At 40.3% G+C, this 19,889-nt stretch overlaps 1 protein-coding gene across 9 annotated transcripts in view; it reads right to left on the reverse strand.

The window, feature by feature from the left end:
- QKI (QKI, KH domain containing RNA binding) overlaps window positions 1-19,889 on the reverse strand; it is a 349,081-nt gene that overhangs the window by 111,714 nt on the left and 217,478 nt on the right. The gene's annotated exons all lie outside the window — the stretch shown is intronic.

Genomic DNA, 19,889 nt, shown 5'->3' on the forward strand with positions numbered 1-19,889 from the left:
GAGAAACCAACATCACAAAACTTGTAGCATTCTCTAGAACAATGCTTCAGAAGACATGATTTCTAGCAAATTCCATTAAAAATGGTTAATTTACTACACTGGTAATCTGCCTGAGATAACTGGACAGAACTCACTAATCTGTTAAAGTATTAACAGTTGCTTAAACATAATATGGAAGACTATAACAACAGGTTTCTATTTCCATTATTGCCACAAATTTGAACAGTTGAATAAAAAATAAAAATAAAAATAAAAATAAAAATCTGGATAGGATTGTAAGAAAACTGTGACCAGCATTTAATATTTTATTTAAATACTGATACACTACTGACATTAACATTTCAAAAAACTGTATCTGGTGTTTTAAAAGTAGGGTGCATATAACTGAAATAAGCATTAGCTAAACAGCAAAAACCCAGAGTTTAAAATTTTTTTTCCAAGATAAAAGCATTGTGACTGCCATCTGAAGAAAAAAGGTTTGAAATAATTTACTAATTATAGTATCTATCTGAACAACAGCAGTAATTCCACAACATGAAGCATCAGAACACACTGATCGTCCTAACCCCTTGCTGATACACGGTTTTAATTGTGCATTTAGACTCAGGCAAATTAACAAAGGCTTTCACTCCTACTGAGCTCCTAATGGTGAAAGTTCACATATAGAAAGCTGCTGGGAAACACCACTAAAACATTAAAGCAGGGACTGGTTGCGCTATTTCTGGTTAGGGGGAAAAATGTTGTAGCTTATTGTACATATAACATTTATCTTGGTGTATTCACTTCTATAAAAGCATGATATTAATATTTTGAGTTACTAGGCGAGCATAATTTCTCCTACCTTGAATGTGAACTAAATGAAGTTAACATTTTATGTCAGCCCTTTAACCGTATAGTATTATTTAAGAAGTATCTTATTTAAGTAGTTTGGGATACACTGTACACCAAGTACCCCTTTTCAAGACAATTGTGGGTTATAAACAAGTGATATTTTCAACCTGAAATTCACTAGGTAAAAAAAGGGAACTGACATGATCAAAGCCTGATAGTTTTTTGTTTTGGAGATCTAGATGGCACCATGGATTACTGTTTACGGACATGAGGTGAGATACTGTACTGCACCGCTTACAGGCCCAACACAAAACTCTCACCTCAGGACAGGGCAAGGTTATAATGCTTTTGAGCCAATCCTGGGCTTTGCTGGGAGTTGGGAGCGACCACTAACATAACAGTCCTGCGGATCTAAGTTACTGCAGCCTCCCATATCTTCCCTATGGGCTGCAGCGCTGTGTGGAATATCCACAGCATCGTGAGACACGGTTGCAGCACCAGCAGAGCTCTACTTCCAGCCCCACCCTTGCATACCCCGTAGGCAGAGTTATTAGGTGGTCCTTGGGAGGCAGCATTATGGCTGTCTTTCACAACTCCTGCAACAGATGACCCTTTATGCTGCTCCAGCCTTCTACATGGCATGAAGGGTCTGGAGCATGGGTGAGGCTCTCACCCAGGGACACTTCCACAACTTGGTCACCAGTTCCACGTGCAATTTGCAATGGAACTCTGTGCATAAGACACTTACAGAGCTTTAAAGAAAAATAAATCTGTTCTAAATGGGATTTTCCTATAGGAAAAAAAATCTGACTTTTAAAAAAAAAATCTTTGTTAAAACAATAATCTTGTTTTAAAAATATGAAATATCTGAAGTGTTCCCATGGCCACTTGTTTCTAACTTCCTGGACCAATCTAAATGCTCAATAATTTAAAATTTTATTTTGAGATTATGCCTTTCATTACAAGATTAGGGCATTAGCCTTGGATTTAGGAGACCTGAAGTCAATTCTCTGCTCTGGCAGAGACTTCTTGTCTGACCTTGGGCAATTCATTTATCCTCCCTGTGCCTCAATTTCACATCTGTAAATTGAGGATAACAGCACTACCCTACCTCATGGGAGAGTTGCGAGAGTAAATACATTAACACTTGTGAGGTGATCAGATACTATAGTGATGGGTGCCATATAAATACCTAACGTAAGTCTGGATCCCGAGTGTTCTATATACTTTGAAATTTTCAGTGAACCAATAAGTTAAAAAAGGTTTTCAACATTTCAAAACCAAACATTTCAGCTTTTTCAACTCCCCCTCCCTCTGACATGAATAATTTGGCAAAACTGACATGCGTTCACAAAACGTTTTGATGCTGCTCAATCTGCATTTTTCACCAAAAAATATTTTTTAAAAAAAGTTTTGCTCCAACATTTTACCAGCTCTGCAGCTGGTACTAAATATACCTCTGCAACTATGCATGTAGACAGAACAGATTATCTCTTTGGTCTTCGGTGTAATCTTTATACATACTTTTTTGCTGCTGACTGATTTTTTATGGTCACGTACAATTTTCTGAATACCATCTCCAACCACAGATGTCTCCAAGGTATTTCTAAGGTACACCAATGCATTATTGGGGAGATATATATCCATCCAAGAGAACTCCTTGGATTTACCTTTGTTTACCACAATTATATTGATTTCATCCATTTCTCTAGTTGCTGTAGTTCCTGCTGCACTTCCACTTTTCCTAGTCATTGCTGGTAGTTGTGCCTAATTTCATATTTTTAGCAAATTTGGTCACTGTATGCTCAACTTAAAATTACCTAGGGGAAAAAAATGAAGGAACACTCTAAGATTCTTGTGGACTCCAGGTCAACACCACTTGACTAATTCCTCTATCACCTCAATATGCCCCCCCTCATTTTTATCCAAATAACATTGTTCCCACTGTTCTACACAATAGCACCAAATGCAAAAACACAGTCACTCTTAAAGAACAATTGTGCTCAGTGACAACAAAAATCTCACATTTTATTCATATATGCTTTATGTGCAGTCTGAGCACTATATGACCCACAGCTAATCCCTGAGCAGTTTCTCCACTGTTCTTTCCTGCTGTGACCACAATCCAATGTGAGAATGAGAGTTCATGACCAAAAAAAATAAAATAAAAAGGTGACTGAGTCCCAAGTCGAAAGAGACTGAAAACATTTGGAAAACTGTATATCTAGCTATCAATCCAGCCTCTCCTGGTTCTTACCCTTTACTCTAATCCTAAAATAGACTTTCACAACCACTGAGATTCATCCACATGAAAGTAATTGTTAGTGTAAATTATTGGCATGAGACTCCTTTCCCCATCCCTGATGCATGCCGTAAAGATAACTTTAGATATTGACATTCCAATAAAGAACTAAATCAGTGGGTCTCTGGCAACCCCTTTCACATCGCAAGCCTCTGAGTGCGACCCCCTCCACAATAAATTAAACACCCTTTTTAATATATTTAACACCATTATAAATGCTGGAGGCAAGCAGTGTTTGGGGTGGAAGCTGACAGCTCGCAACTTTCATGTAATGACCTCCACACCCCCAGTTTGAGACCCCCTGGACTAAATCAAGTACTCTGAGATAAATGACATGATGGGGATCCATTATCAAAAATGAGAAAATGGTGTAACCATTAAGAAATGAAAGTTTTCTTACATAACCAAGGTCTTCATGATGACCTCTGCACATTTACACTATTGCAGTGGTTCTCAAAATTAATTGTGACCTGCTTCTTTGTGTCTGCGGTAGTTGACGCCTCCCCACACCACACAAGTACATATACAGATATCTGCTGTGGTGCTTCACTTGCATCAGTTTTGGTTTCTTTTCTTCTCTGGAGGATTTTTTTTTTGTTGCATGAAAAAGCCAATGATCCATTGTACTAAGAGAAAAAGCAAAACTGTGATTGTGGTCCATGCTTACAATTAAACGTGCACACTGTGTTGTAGCAAATGTATTAAGTACAGACGGCAACGACTTCATATAATGCTATGCAAACTTAACAGAAATCCGCCAAAATACATAACTCCATCTGAGAACCTGATATGTCTGGAGGAATCACTGTTGCTAGTTATTCATTGCTGTGGGTAAAATGTGCACAGTGAGTTTTTTTCTAAAGCATCTCACTCGCCCCCAGAATACATTCCATGCCGGTCCAGGGAGAGGGGGCACCTATGAGTTTGAGACTCTGCACTACTGGAATGTACCAGCTGTGCAGCTTGGGCCTGTGGAAACTGGGAACTGGACAGGGAAACTTAAGATTACCAGAAACCAGATACAAGGAGGGAGAACACTGAAATAGGGCAAGGAGTTGGGGGGGCGGGGGGGAGAGGGGTTTGACTGGGACTGGCTGGACAAAGACACTAAGACTAGGAATTAGTATGGAAGAAGACCAAGAAGTTGGTGGAAGCAGGTGAGGTGTACTGAGAATGGGTGGACAAAGACTCTGGGAATGGCTGTGGAGAGGGGGAGACTAGGACTGGATGAACAAGGAGACTGGAATCAAAGCCTGAGGAGTGTAGATTGGGACTGGCTAAGTGAGGCTAATGGGAATAGGACACAATGCTGGGGAAGGCAGGGCAAGGTTGGACTGGAAGGGGCAGAATGGGATCAAGTTGGGGGGAAAACGAGCAAAAAAGAGTCCGCCCAAAGAGCACACTCCTCTTCAGAGCCTAGAATGGAAATCAAGTTTCCTTGAAATGCATCCTAGAATACTCAAGGAGTTAATAGAAGAGGTATCTGAGCCTCTAGCTATTATCTTTGGGAAATCATGGGAGACGGGGGAGATTCCAGAAAACTGGAAGGGGGCAAATATAGTGCCCATCTATAAAAAGGGAAATAAAAACAACCCAGGAAACTACAGACCAGTTAGTTTAACTTCTGTGCCAGGGAAGATAATGGAGCAGGTAATTAAAGAAATCATCTGCAAACACTTGGAAGGTGGTAAGGTGATAGGGAATAGCCAGCATGGATTTGTAAAGAACAAATCCTGTCAAACTAATCTGATAGCGTTCTTTGATAGGATAACGAGCCTTGTGGATAAGGGAGAAGCGGTGGATGTGATATACCTAGACTTCAGTAAGGCATTTGATACGGTCTCGCATGATATTCTTATAGATAAACTAGGAAAGTACAATTTAGATGGGGCTACTATAAGGTGGGTGCATAACTGGCTGGATAACCGTAATCAGAGAGTAGTTGTTAATGGCTCCCAATCCTGCTGGAAAGGTATAACAAGTGGGGTTCCGCAGGGGTCTGTTTTGGGACCTGTTCTGTTCAATATCTTCATCAACGATTTAGATGTTGGCATAGAAAGTACGCTTATTAAGTTTGCGGACGATACCAAACTGGGAGGGATTGCAACTGCTTTGGAGGACAGGGTCAAAATTCAAAATGATCTGGACAAATTGGAGAAATGGTCTGAGGTAAACAGGATGAAGTTCAATAAAGATAAATGCAAAGTGCTCCACTTAGGAAGGAACAATCAGTTTCAAACATACAGAATGGGAAGAGACTGTCTAGGAAGGAGTATGGCAGAAAGAGATCTAGGGGTCATAGTAGACCACAAGCTTAATATGAGTCAACAGTGTGATACTGTTGCAAAAAAAGCAAACGTGATTCTGGGATGCATTAACAGGTGTGTTGTAAACAAGACACGAGAAGTCATTCTTCCGCTTTACTCTGCGCTGGTCTGGCCTCAACTGGAGTATTGTTCTGTGGAGTTCTGGGCACCGCATTTCAAGAAAGATGTGGAGAAATTGGAGAGGGTCCAGAGAAGAGCAACAAGAATGATTAAAGGTCTTGAGAACATGACCTATGAAGGAAGGCTGAAGGAATTGGGTTTGTTTAGTTTGGAAAAGAGAAGACTGAGAGGGGACATGATAGCAGTTTTCAGGTATCTAAAAGGGTGTCATCAGGAGGAGGGAGAAAACTTGTTCACCTTAGCCTCCGATGATAGAACAAGAAGCAATGGGCTTAAACTGCAGCAAGGGAGATTTAGGTTGGACATCAGGAAAAAGTTCCTAACTGTCAGGGTAGTTAAACACTGGAATAGATTGCCTAGGGAAGTTGTGGAATCTCCATCTCTGGAGATATTTAAGAGTAGGTTAGATAAATGTCTATTAGGGATGGTCTAGACAGTATTTGGTCCTGCCATGAGGGCAGGGGACTGGACTCGATGACCTCTCGAGGTCCCTTCCAATCCTAGAGTCTATGAGTCTCCCCATTCCTCTGCGGTCAGAGAAACAGGGAGAGATGTATGCTTGTGTATCTGGCTGTATTAAAACACATTTCGTTTGAATGGGCTGAACTTACTTAGTGACCCTCATTGCTATGTATGACTCTCCTGTCATTTTTATACCACTCCACCAATCTTCGTGAGATCTACTAATGTTATTAGTAATGATTTTATCTCTACTGGCAGATCATCGATAAGAAATCTACTGAATAGAACCTGACTTAGTACCAGTCCCCGCCCCCATTAGAAACATTCCTATTGGATGATGATTCCCCATTGATGACTACTTGTTGAGATCTGTCAGCTAGCCCAGCTCCTCATTCACTTAATATATGCGCTGCTGATATTGTACAGTTTTTTTTTTAAAAATAAGAATGTCATGTGAAACTAATCAATCACCTTTAAAAAGTCTAAATATATTACAGCAATACAGTTATCTTTATCAAGCTAGCTTGCAATCTCACAGAATTAATTCAGGTTTCTTTGACAAGGCCCACTGTGCATAAAAGCATGTTGGCTTGCATTAGTTATATCCCCATCCATTAATTCTTTATTAATTGAATCTCACATCAGCTTTTCCATTATTTTGATCCACATTGCCTACCACCACCCAAGATCATCTTACTTGTCCTTTTTGAACACTGACACAACATTAATACACTTCCAGTCTCCTGGAATTTCTCTTGATATTTCAAGATTAAAAGTGAACAGCAGCAGGACACAGATCTCACTGAACTATTGGGTGCAAGGCGCCAGAACTGCTGATTTAGAAATGTTTTTCCCTAGCTGATGTTCAACATCCTCCTCACAGTTACTAATGGACTGGAAAGAAGTTCATAATCCTCATGGGATACAATTACATCATCCTGCTTCTTTCCAAATCCACAACAGAAATATCTGTTCTACTTTTCTGCATTAACAACAATTTTATCATCACTACCTAGTAATAAGGCTATACCATTCTTAATACTTCTTTGCTAATGTACCTGAACTCCTCATTGTCCTTATCAGCCAGTTTATTGATTTTCAATGATGTTTTTAGCTTCCCTTATCAATTTTCTATACTTAGCAATCTATATACATTACAAGTTGTGATCTACTGCCCCTTTTGTTCTATTTGTATATCTGTATCTCTCTCTCACACATACTTCTAATTAGCCAAAATGTGTCCTCTTTCTTGATTGCAGAATTGTGGCTTTATGGCCCATCTGAATTCTTAAGGAAATCAATTTCCATTTCTCTTAATTTTTCTTCTAAATCAATTTTGCTCCTAAAGAGCTGAATTGTACTTCCAAATGAGCTCCCAACTTTGGACCTCAGTAGCACAGGCAGGGATAGAAGTGGTTGGCGCATCCCTCCTACTCCTTTCTAGCCTTGCTCTCCCAATGTTTGAAACCATCAGAGAAGAAATAAAGGATGCGACAATGCTCCAATGGATACTGCTATTAGAGGATTTCACAGTTTCGGGCTGCATTGCCAGCACATCCCAAGAGTTGGAATATGCAAAGATCTCTCAAACTCTTGGTCTGACTATAGAGTCTACACAATGCCACACTCCAGGAAAAGATAATTTTAGCAAGGAAAGGGATTTTATTCCTGGTATATTCTTATTTCCAAAGAAATAGTGGACTGAACTCTATCAAGAGAAGGATGACAACAACTATTGTTCAAATATCTACAGAAACTAATTTTCTGTGAATATAATACCTAGTTTCAACTCTCAGGACTATTCCAGGGCCCTTGATCTCTATACAGCCCAATTCCACATCTTGATAAGGCAGAAGCAAAGAAAACCTCAGGTTTATGGTGGGCAGAACTTACTGCAAGATAGTATTCTTTGGGCTAGCTACAACTCCATCATGTAACTGGCTGCTGTGGCACATACTCGCACCATCAGGGTCTGTAGAGTTATCCATATCTAGATGACTGACTCATACAAACTACAACTCACAGCAGGGTAGCTTATACCCTGAAACTGATAGAATGTTCAGTTTTTATACCTCTGTCAACCCTACTTCTGACTCAAGTTCAGGACTTTGGATGGGGTGTTCTAGATTCCACAAAGTCTCTAGTTTGCCTGGCTCAGGGATCTCATCCAGGCAGTGGATCTTGCCAGATTAAGAAGGCCCTGTGAAGTTTTATTGCTGAGTGAGAGGCCTACAGGTTTCTTGCATCATTCTCTCCTTCTGCAAAGCTCTGGACAAAGTTCTTGAAAGGATAGTTAAGTCTAGTGCACACATGTTTAAAGTCCAGGCATGACAGTGTATTCTCAGCGGGTCAAGGATTCTTCTGATGAACTGTAGCAGATAATGTCTTAAAAGAATTGTTGTTTCAGCCTGTTCTCTGCTGGTAATAGACATGGGTGCCTCCAATCGGAGGTATGAAGCACATCTAAGAGCTTTGACCATTTATGGCCTTTGGAATCCTTAAGAATTGAGACTTCATGTAAATAAGACTGGAAATCAAAAGCTTGTCTTCTGCAAGAGGAGAGCCAGACAATACTCTCAGATGGCATGGTTACCATCTATCTAATCAGATGTGGAGAGCTCATTCACTGCTGTTGTAACAGGAAGCAATCAATCTGTGTGAATGATTCATCTGGAACCATGTAACCCCAACAGCTATACACCTAGAAAGAGTAAAGAATACCTTAGCCATTGATTTCAGCCCCTCATGTGTAGATCAACACAAGTTGTCACTCAGGCAGTTAGTGGTTAGTCTGATATTTGTCAGGTGGGGCTAGGCAGGGAGATATGTTGACTACAAATGTCTGAGGTTTTGCATGACAGCAAACAAGGTACTCCCTCCCTCTTCTCCCCCCGTGGCGGGGGGGGTGGGGGGGAAGGGGAAGGCACACCTTTATGACATTCCTCCACTTTTCATCTCCAAGGTTTCTGAAGGACTCAACAGGACAAAGTGATCTTGGTAATGCCAGACTGAGTATGGCAGACTTGGTGTTCAGAGCTGCCAGCTCTGTCAGAAGATTATGCCTTCACTCCTCCCTTATGTCAGGATCTCTGTTCCAGCAGAGGGGCAGGTTAGTTCATCCAGCCCAAGTTTTCTCAGCTGGCAGTAATGCTGCAGGGCCTTCCAAGGCTGAATGGCTTGTATGTGTTGGATTTGGCCAAGGAAGTCCAGCTTGAAACCAGAAAGCCTTATATTAGTGTTATGTTGCCAAATGGAACCAGTTTAAAAAACACTTTGCTCAATGCAGAGACTTAAACCTGATTTCCTATCTGTTACCAACTGTTCTGGTTATTCTCCAGTCTGAATTTATCAAACCTATCCACAGCAATTGCAAAGATTTATTCAGCATCTATTACTACTATTGTGCCCCTGTAAACAGAAGTCAATGTCTGAGCAACCTCCAGTGAAACAGCCATTAAAGTGGTTTATAGACCTCTGCATTCCTTTTGGGGAAGTCTACTGATCTTCAAAACTTTAGTCTGGTGTTCATTAAACTTATGAAGGAGCTTTTGAGATCTTCACTGAGAGCTGGTACAGAGGTAGAGGTCTTTCTCAAGTCCCACTAGTCAGATGGGTATCAGAGTTGCAAACATTAGAGACTAATCCATTGTATATTATTTTCCACAGAGTCAAGGTGGTTCTCAGCCTCTCCCAAAGTATTTATCAAAATTGTTTCACTCCATTTCTTTCTGCATTTTCCCCAAATCTCCATAGTCAACTAGGGGAGATGATGTCACATTTCCTGGATGTCAGAGCTGTAAGGTACTATTTAGACAGAAATAAAGTGTTTAAAAATATATCCAAACCACCTGTTTGTGGACTCTGGGGAGAAATTCAAACTTTAGGTCATCTCAGGTAATCTACACCTCTCCTCTTGACTGTCCCCACAGCTCCTACTCAAAAGTTTTCCCAAATTGAGCAGATTGCCAGTTACGCTGTGGGCAACAGTGTATCTGAGAAGCAACATCAAAGCTGACAATACTGTGGTCATTTTCTGCTCTGCTACTTGGAAAAGTTCTGAGCAGCTGCAGATAAACTGGAACCATCTGTTTTCAGACTTTGGAAGACAACAGCCCATACGTTCACACTTGGTTCACATGCAGAAAGTTAACTTTGCAGCCGCAAGAGCTGAAAAAAGGTTTTATTTTTAAATAAAAGCTTAAATCCTGCAGAGCTTCATGACATTTACTTAGCAAAGCTCCATAAATGAAATCAAGTAGCTACTCCACCACATATTGTATGGGCAGCGCTCGTCTGAACACACCCAACTCTGATTCTCTTAATTCACTAGATACCTAACATAGCCCAATGAATATTAGTAATTAAGTTTTTTAAATCCCCTAAATGTAGAATGGGGCATTTTAAAAATTATTTTAAGTTGTAAAACTTGAACAGCTAGGATCTACAATTGAATATATAGGTCAATAAATCTGTTACAAGAAAATATAATTGCATGAACTTCCAATTTAACATGACTGTTTTAATGCTTTGTGCAGGTCATCTTTCATATATTTATTATGAACCCTAAACACTTTCCTAAGGTTTCAAATAAAATGATTCCTACAAATTCTCAGTCTGCTTTACCACTATCTAGTACAGCTGAATTTTAAGTTCTAGTCTTTGGGAATTACATACTTTCTAAGAGCTCATAGCTAAAGACACCAACTATGTTTAACAGTTCTTTTTCCCTCATTATTTTAAGTGTACTGTTAGCAATGGTATTAGAAGTACGTAATAAAACCCTCATTTCTGTAGTATCTGAGCATCTTCCAGTAGTGCATTAAGCAATGAGGGGAAAAGTGACTATAATGTAGAGTTTTGTTTTCGTTTTTAATGTGTACATAATGTTATATGTTTATGGTACAGAATGCAAGATCAAAGAAGTGTCCCCAGCACTTGGGAGGTAGAAGATAGTGAACTGTGATGATCCTCAGATCCTGTAAGAGTTCATTCCGCAGCCTCAGAATGGCCTTGTGAAAGCTCCATCTCCTCCAAAGAAAAGCTCTGCATCCTTGCGATAGAAAAGTTCCACTGTGTCTACTGAGGCCTGGTCTACACTACAAGTTTAGGTCAAATTTAGCAGGGTTACCTTGATTTAAGCCTGGACCCGTCCACACAACGAAGCCCTTTTTTTCGACTTAAAGGGCTCTTTAAATCGATTTCTTTACTCCACCTCCATTGAGGAGTTTAGCACTGAAATCAGCCTTGCTGGGTCAAATTTGGGATAATGTGGACGCAATTCAACGGTATTGGCCTCCAGGAGCTATCCCAGAGTGCTCCATTGTGACTGCTCTGGACAGTGCTCTCAACTCAGATGCACTGGCCAAGTAGACAGGAAAAGTTCTGAGAACTTTTGAATTTAAATTTCCTGTTTGGCTAGCGTGTTTGCAGAGCTCATCAGCATGATCTGCACATTGCCTGGCCTGTATTTTGTGAGAAGTCTACGACCACATCCACCTCGTCACCGTGCTGCCGTTGCCTCCTCGCCTGGTTTTGCATAAAGTAATTGTTTGCCGGTGCTCTGACGGAGGGAGGGGCGACTGACGACATGGCTTACAGGGAATTAAAATCAACAAAAAGGGTGACTTTGTATCAAGGAGAAACACAAACAACTGTCACACAGAATGGCTCCCTCAAGGATTGAACTAAAAAACCATTGATTTCACAAAACAAATAGGGTCAATTTCTTGTTTTGATCCATCTATCTTTTACATCTTAGGCTAGCAGCAGATGGTGCAGTATGACTGCAAGCCATCGTCATCTCCTGGGTGCTCGGCAGAAGATGCTGCATTATGATTGCTAGCCATCGTCATCTCCTGGGTGCTCGGCAGAAGATGGGAATGACCTGGCTAAGTCACTCCCATGTCTGCCCAGGTGCCCCTGATTGTTCTCACTGAGGTCAGCTAAAAGAGCACCCAGGAATATGACAATGATGGCTACCAATCGTAATGCACCATCTGCTGCCAAAAGGCAATGAGCTGCTGCTGTGTAGCAATACAATCCCTCGTCTGTCAGCACCCAGGAGACGTACGGTGATGGTGAACTGAGCAGGCTCCATGCCTGCCATGGCATGGCGTCTGCTCAGGTAACCCAAGAAAAAAGGCGTAAAACAATTGTCTGCTGTTGCTTTCATGGAGGGAAGGAGGAAGGGAGGGAGAAGGGGGCCTGATGACATGCACCCAGAAGCACCCGCGACAATGTTTTTGCCCCATCAGGCATTGGGATCTCAACCCAGAACCACAACGGGCAGCGGAGACTGCGGGAACTGTGGGACAGCTACTCCCTGCTACCCACAGTGCAACGCTCCGGAAGTCGACACTAGCATCAGTACTGTGGACGCAGTCCGCCGACTTAATGTACTTAGAGCCTTTTGTGTGGGGACACACACAATTGACTGTATAAAAGCGATTTCTAAAAAACGACTTCTATAAATGTGACCTAATTTCATAGTGTAGACCTACCCTGAGAAGAGTTACCGAGTCTATTCCTCATCCCAGAGCTTTAGGTGATTTTAGGTATTCTGGGTTCAGGTCATTAAAACACCTTGAAGGTAAAACTCAGACCTTGAATTTGACTCTATATCCAATGGGAAGCCAGTGTAAAAAATGGAAGACAGGCATGATGTGCTCACAGTAACCTGTGTTGCTGAGGAGATGCACTGCTACTAGAGGGAGTATCCTAACGGCTTATGACTTCATTCCCAGGTATACTGAAGACCTCCAGGCAGGAGGTGAGGGATGCATGTATTACCGGGGCCAAGTCATCATCCACCAAGGTGGAACAGAGTCTCCTTCCCATCTGGAAATGGTAGAAAGCATTACTTGCTGACACTGCTGCATGTAATGTTAAATCCAAGAGAACTCCTAAGATATGGGCTGAATTGACCAACTGTGGATACAAACCTTCAGCCAAAGGAGACTGAACCATGGCCACAAACTCTCAAAGTGCTTTCCTCTGCCAAGCAAAATAACCTCCATCTTGCTCACCTTCAACCAGCTGTCTTTCATCCATGAGCTGATCACATCCAAGGACTGTGTACTCCTTACGTAGCTTTGTGCCGACTGTTTTGGGCTTGTGCCTACGTAATGGTTTTAAGCAATAGGCAAATAGAAGATGTTTGGTGACCATTTTCTTGTGTCTGTTCTTCTGTTTTCTTAGGCGGTGAACTGCAATCAGAAAGTAGCGGGTTGCGTAGAGGGATGTGCCAAGCACAGCAAAGGTTGTCTAGTTCACCAAATGCCATGGAAAGGACAGTTCTTAGTTTTCTTAATTTCGTGAAGACCCTCAGCGCTTGATACATCTGACATACAGTACTCCATCCTTCATATTTAACTCGTCATCCCCTTTTCTTTTTTTCACAAAATGCTAAGCCAATTAACTAGCAATTCTGCTTAACATCCTTAGCTTTATATTTCAGTGGTTACAAAAATGTATAAATTCTTCAGTTTTTTTTAAAACTCTGCCTACCAAAAAGATGACACACTTTCAGTTCAAGAAAAAAAAAAAAAAAGTAATGCTTTTTAAGTTCTTTCCAAGTTTACAAAACTGCCACAGTTAAAAAGCAAGTAGAACATCATTCTTAAAAAAATAGTATGGATGCCAGAACAACAAAATGTCATGGTAAAATATCAGCAGACTTTCTGCACTTATGTAGAATGAGGCATTGGTTGTGATTCATACTTAAAGCTGAGTTCTATTTTCACATTAAGGGGCAATGTCTACAGTGCAGTGTTTGGTTGACAAATGTTATGCTGTTTAATTAAAGAGCTTTAATTAAACCTCTGTTGCATGTCCATGTTATGCTCCTTGTGTTTGCAGAGTGCATCCACACTGGCAGCTCTTGCATCCACACAGAGTAGTGCACTGTACAACTGGCCACATGATGCTTTGGGAAGGGTTTGCAAGGCCTCAGGGGTAGGGCCCTACCAAATTCACAGCCATGAAACACACAGCATGAACTGTGAAATCTGGTCTTTTGTGTGCTTTTACCCTATACTATATTGATTCCATGGGGGAGACCAGCAATTCTCAAATGAGGAGTCCTGACCAAAAAGGGAGTTGCAGGGGGATTACAAGCACAGCAGTGTCTCTCTCTCTCACACACATATACCCCTGCCTGCCTCCCTCTATGTAGTGCAGAACAGAGCAGCATTCCACCTTAATGGTTTGCTCTCTGCTGCCAGAACCTCCTGGAGCTTTGAAAGGGGAGGGGTGCATGCCGGTGTAGCAGGAATGCAGGGCAGCAGAGTTTAAAACAGTGAGCAGAGTGGTCACAGCAGGTATTGTGGGATACTGGGGGAAGCCAGTTATGGCGATATAATGAGTGGCAGTGCCTACACTGATGCTCTGTCACTAAGTTTGCTGCAAAAAGTTTTATGCCTCTTGTCGATGTGGTTTTATTTTGTCATCAAAACAGAGAAGTTTTGACACCAAAAGTGGCAGAGCCATTGCAATTCCATTGTTTTGCCTTTTTCCACCAAAACTCTGTAGTGTAGACAAGGTCTAAAGCAAGGATTTCAACATCTGTTTTGTATGAAAGATACAGTGCATCTTCCTGAAATTTACAGCATTTAGTCCAAGTACACAGTTAATTTAAGAATTTACAAGTAAATGTTAGCCTATGAATTAGAAACTGGGTCCTTTTAGAAATTTAGGATCTGTCTCTTTTCTTTGTCCTGAGTGAACTTACAAATGGAACAAACACAGATACTTCAAATTTCCATGCAGTTAAAACTAAAATCTCTTGCACAGGCTATGTTTGAAGATATTAAGTTGTAATTAGCTATATAACTAACGGATGTTGTATCTAACTGTTATTCCTACATTATCATAATAAACACACACAGGTCAACACCTAGATAACACTTAAATGGGCCTACTGTAACAGAGGTAACTCACCCAACCACCAGTTCCTCTACAGTTAATTTGCACACAGCAATTCTATTAGCTGTAATGGCTCAATGGTATGAGGGAGCCACACCACTGAGGGAACACTGTCAAGAGTTGGCATAAGTAGATTAACTGGCCCAGCTGTCACTGCTCTTTAAAGATAGTGTGACTGTGCACTAGTTTAGGCATCAGTGTTTAAAAGGCTCTTGGTAGCAGTGCCACTGACTCACAACAGGAGCCCTTAAAGCACAGACACAATGGAATGCAAGAGCTGGGCTCCTCCTGCCCCATTTCACGGAGCAATGGTCTCAGTAATACAGCCCTCTCCCATCCAGTAAATGGTAAAATTAAGGGCCAGAGTCACTAATACTCGTCAGCTGCTTTCCTCTACTCTGGTGACACAAAGCAACTGTAAGCTCAATTTAATTGGCTGGTGCTCTCTGGCTGCTTTCACTGTTTTGGGGTACCAGTGAACCTCTCCTTAAAAATGAAACTCAATGCTACGTATCTATAAATTATTAGAATTATTACATGGTATTGTAACTCTTTGGGTTCCTTCTTCAGTGTTTGCAGGTGAAATTTAAAATAAGAATTAAAAAAAGTCAAAGGAAATACTCAGAGGAAAAACTACGTTAAAATGGAGTTAAGGTTGAGAGTACACTTAAGACTCTCAAACAACTCTGGAATGTCATCATGAGGGGAAAATACATATGAAACAAATGAAATGGATCTTTAATCTAATCTAGAACCAAAAACACTAAACGGCATTAATCATAATTATATGATTATTACATGCTAATCATTACTACAGGACCAAACTGAGGTAGCCTAGGTGCCTAGATTGTGCATTTCTTATCTGGATAAGTTTGAATTTTTTAAGAATAAAACTTAACCCTGAATTTCCAGGTTTCCTGTGATTTTTATACCTTTAAGCTAATGATATACTCTCAAACCCTAATTCCATTTTAATAGTTTTTTTTGTTTGGAAATATATTTCTGACATTCCTGGCTAGCTAGAAATTTAGGGCACAATCCTGTGCTATTTATTTTAATGGGTGTTTTGTAATTGACTTTAATGGGAGCAGGATTGGACCCTCAATTCGTATAGTAGCCAAACTAATGCTGAAATGGAGTACTGTAGGGTTTTAAAACAATTTTACATTTTTAGACCGTGAAATCAGTCTGATTCTTCAATGCTTGAAATACTGTATTAACTTCATCATAGATTTTCTATTTGCCACTAAATTTACAGCCAAGCTATGACTGCATCTCTCTTAGCCAGTACCATATTTTTTGAAAAGATACATAAGATTACAGTCTTTCCCATGAATAAGGGTTTAATATCCATTATATTTTTAATTTCAATGGTTATTCTTTACAGGTCCCATATACTACCCAAACACTATAGTATAAAAACAGATAGTGTGAAATCCCTTTTGAACATTTTGTTTATTTTCAAGTCACTGTGTTTTAGGGTTAGAAATGACTAGTATTGTGTCTAGGTCCCAGAGAACCCAATTATTGCAGTTTTGGGTACTGTCAATAATGGGATCTTAGCAAGCTTCATACAACCCTCATATATTATATGAATTTAAGTCAATAATCAACAGGGGGAAATTCAACTTAAGAATTGCTTTTAAGTCAAGTGTACATTAACATGGTACTATCAAATAAAATTCTATTTAAACATGCTTCCTGCAAGATCAGTTGCAGTTAGTAGCTCTACAGCTGTTGCTTACGAGACATAATTATTCTTCCAAAGCTACCAAGACAAAATGGCACACTTATCCTTTAGACTAGTTAATATAAACTGATATGAGGGGGTAAAGGCCACATACCTAAAATTCTCAAAATTACGTTTTGTTGTGCATTAATAAAAAAAATTAATCTTTTACTCCTAAACAGCCAATCTGGCATTAAATTACATTCACCATAACACCAACGAGTAAAATGTATTTAATCACAAACTTACTACATGGGCTCTGCATCTGGAAAACCAAATATAGAACAGGTAATTAAATGAGTCTAAAGAGGTTGAGCTTTTCAGTCTATTAGCACAAAATGCAGCCACATGAGAAACAACTTGGGTCCTAGATGAGGTGGTACTTCTTTCTGTGGTATCTTCAAGTCAACCCTCTCTGACCACTGAAGAAGCAGCACTGACTAATACTGGAGGGAATCACGAATCAACTGTATTTGCTAGAAGGAATTCTGACACAACATTCAGACAAAGCAGGGATAGGAAAACTACATGGAAGAGGGGAACAAATCAGCAGGGATTCCTAGAAAGACAAAAACATTAATGCAATACTTTTCTAAATAACTCATGCATTCCTGTACTCCTTTATTGGCAGAAACTTGCAGAGATTTGTAAGAACATTTCCACTAGTTCTACTCTTTCAGAATCTTGTAAAACTACTAGGTTTTGTAAAAATGTCTACTGAAAGTGACTCAGGAATCCATTCTGGCTTTAGGTGAAGTCAGTCAAAATTTCACAGTGAGGTTACTACACTTAAATGTTGGTGGACACAGTACAACTTGAGCAAAGGCAGTGAAGTGAGGAGAAAGTTTGCAGATGATACTAAACTACTCAAGATAGTTAAGACCAAAGCAGATTGTGAAGAACTTCAAAAAGATCTCACAAAACTAAGTGATTGGGCAACAAAATGGCAAATGAAATTTAATGTGGATAAATGTAAAGTAATGCACATTGGAAAAAATAACCCCAACTATACATACAATATTATAGGGGATAATTTAGCTACGAGTCAGGAAAAATCTTGGCGTCATCGTGGATAGTTCTCTGAAGATGTCCACGCAGTGTGCAGATGAGGTCAAAAAAGCAAACAGGATGTTAGGAATCATTAAAAAGGGGATAGAGAATAAGACTGAATATATTATTGCCCTTATATAAATCCATGGTACGCCCACATCTTGAATACTGTGTACAGATGTGGTCTCCTCACCTCTAACAAGATATTCTAGCACTAGAAAAGGTTCAGAAAAGGGCAACTAAAATGATTAGGGGTTCGGAGAGGGTCTCATATGAGGAAAGATTAAAGAGGGTAGGCCTCTTCAGCTTGGAAAAGAGGAGGCTAAGGGGGGATATGATAGAGGTATATAAAATCCTGAGTGATGTGGAGAAAGTGGATAAGGAAAACTAGGGGTCACCAAATGAAATTAATAGGTAGCAGGTTTAAAACAAATAAAAGGAAGTTCTTCTTCACACAGCACACAGTCAACTTGTGGAACTCCTTACCTGAGGAGGTTGTGAAGGCTGGGACTATAACAATGTTTAAAAGGGAACTGGATAAATTCATGGTGGCTAAGTCCATAAATGGCTATTAGCCAGGAAGGGTAAAGAATGGTGTCCCTAGCCTCCGTTCATCAGAGGATGGAGATGGATGGCAGGAGAGAGATCACTTGATCATTGTCTCTTAGCTTCACTCCCTCTGGGGCACCTGGCATTGGCCACGGTCGGTAGACAGATACTAGGCTAGATGGACCTTTGGTCTGACCCAGTATGGCCGTTCTTATGTATTGGGAGTATGCCCTCATTTATACTCTATACATGCTTAATTCAGATTTTTTCCTATTTTATTAAAAGATTAATGCAACTATTATACAGCAAAATATGACACTTCTTTCTGTGGACCAGACTGTGCTTGGCCCCTACACAGATAATTAGGGGACAGTGGGCTAACTAGAACCTTTGTCCCTCCATTTTGCAGCTTGCATTACGCCCAAGCACAACTGCAGTCAACTCAGTAGACGAGCATAGGGATAGCTTCCTTCCTGCTCTGATGGGAGTGGTTAAGCTGAATGCCACAAAGAAGCATATGAGCGAACACTCTACCTTCCTGGCTTGCAGGTGGAATTTTGAGGCAGAGTTTCCCCAAAACTTTCCTCCTTAACACTGGGCTGTGCCTAACTGGAACAACTGAGCTTTATATTATATAGAGACAGAAAAAAGTTACTTATTATCCAACATAAACTTATTCTTCTATTCACAAAACACCAAGATGAGTGCTAAAAAGTTTAGTGTTGTAGAACTGATAAATGAAATTGTTTTTAATTGTTCACTTTATTAATGTAACTTCTGTTCACCATTCACTACACTTGCCTACACTGTAACTTCTGTTCCATATTGTAATTCAAACCCCATTTTAAAACACTCACTCCATTTTGTAAAAGCTTCCTCCAACCTTCATTTTTGCAAACCCTGCTGTAATCTTATTAGTTTAATTTAGATGTGTGAATGAGGTATGTATGAATGACGGAATCAACCTCCAGCCCCAGCCTGTCCTGATGAGATAAAGTTCAAATACCAACGGTTGAAGACCTAGACAACAGCCCTAAACAAAGTAAGAAGCATCCACCCTAAAAAGAAAAGGACAACAGAACAACAAGAAGGAAGATCAAAGCCAGGTTCAAGGCTGAAAGTCACGCCTGCAATTGATGGGTGATCAGTCTAAACCCAGAGGCAGCGTGACACAGCAAGACCTATAGACTTTGAATCCAAACTAAAAGCCTATAAAAAGAAGGGTGAGATGAGAGACTCTGGGTAACATTCTGCTGCCAACATGGAAGGACATCAGTGCCTGCCCAACAGAGATCCAGCTTGTCCTTGTGCCTGGCTTTCCTGGCCAGTTAGCCGCCACAAGCTACGAACCCAAGCTACAAAATCAAGCCATGAACTTAAGCTATCTTCAGGACTGGTAACTATGCAGCAGCTGCAGAACATCTGATGGGTGTGTGTATAGGTATTAGGTATAATGTGTGTGTATAAGAATTAAGATATTAGTTATTAGTCATAAATCAAATTGTTATCATAATAAATGTGGCATCTTTGTCTTGTCCCCTTTAATAAGATCCTGCTGGTTTTTACTGGTCTAATATAATTGGTATAACAGTGTGTC

This window comes from Gopherus flavomarginatus, chromosome 4 (genome assembly GCF_025201925.1).
Source record: "Gopherus flavomarginatus isolate rGopFla2 chromosome 4, rGopFla2.mat.asm, whole genome shotgun sequence".
NCBI lineage: Eukaryota > Metazoa > Chordata > Testudines > Testudinidae > Gopherus > Gopherus flavomarginatus.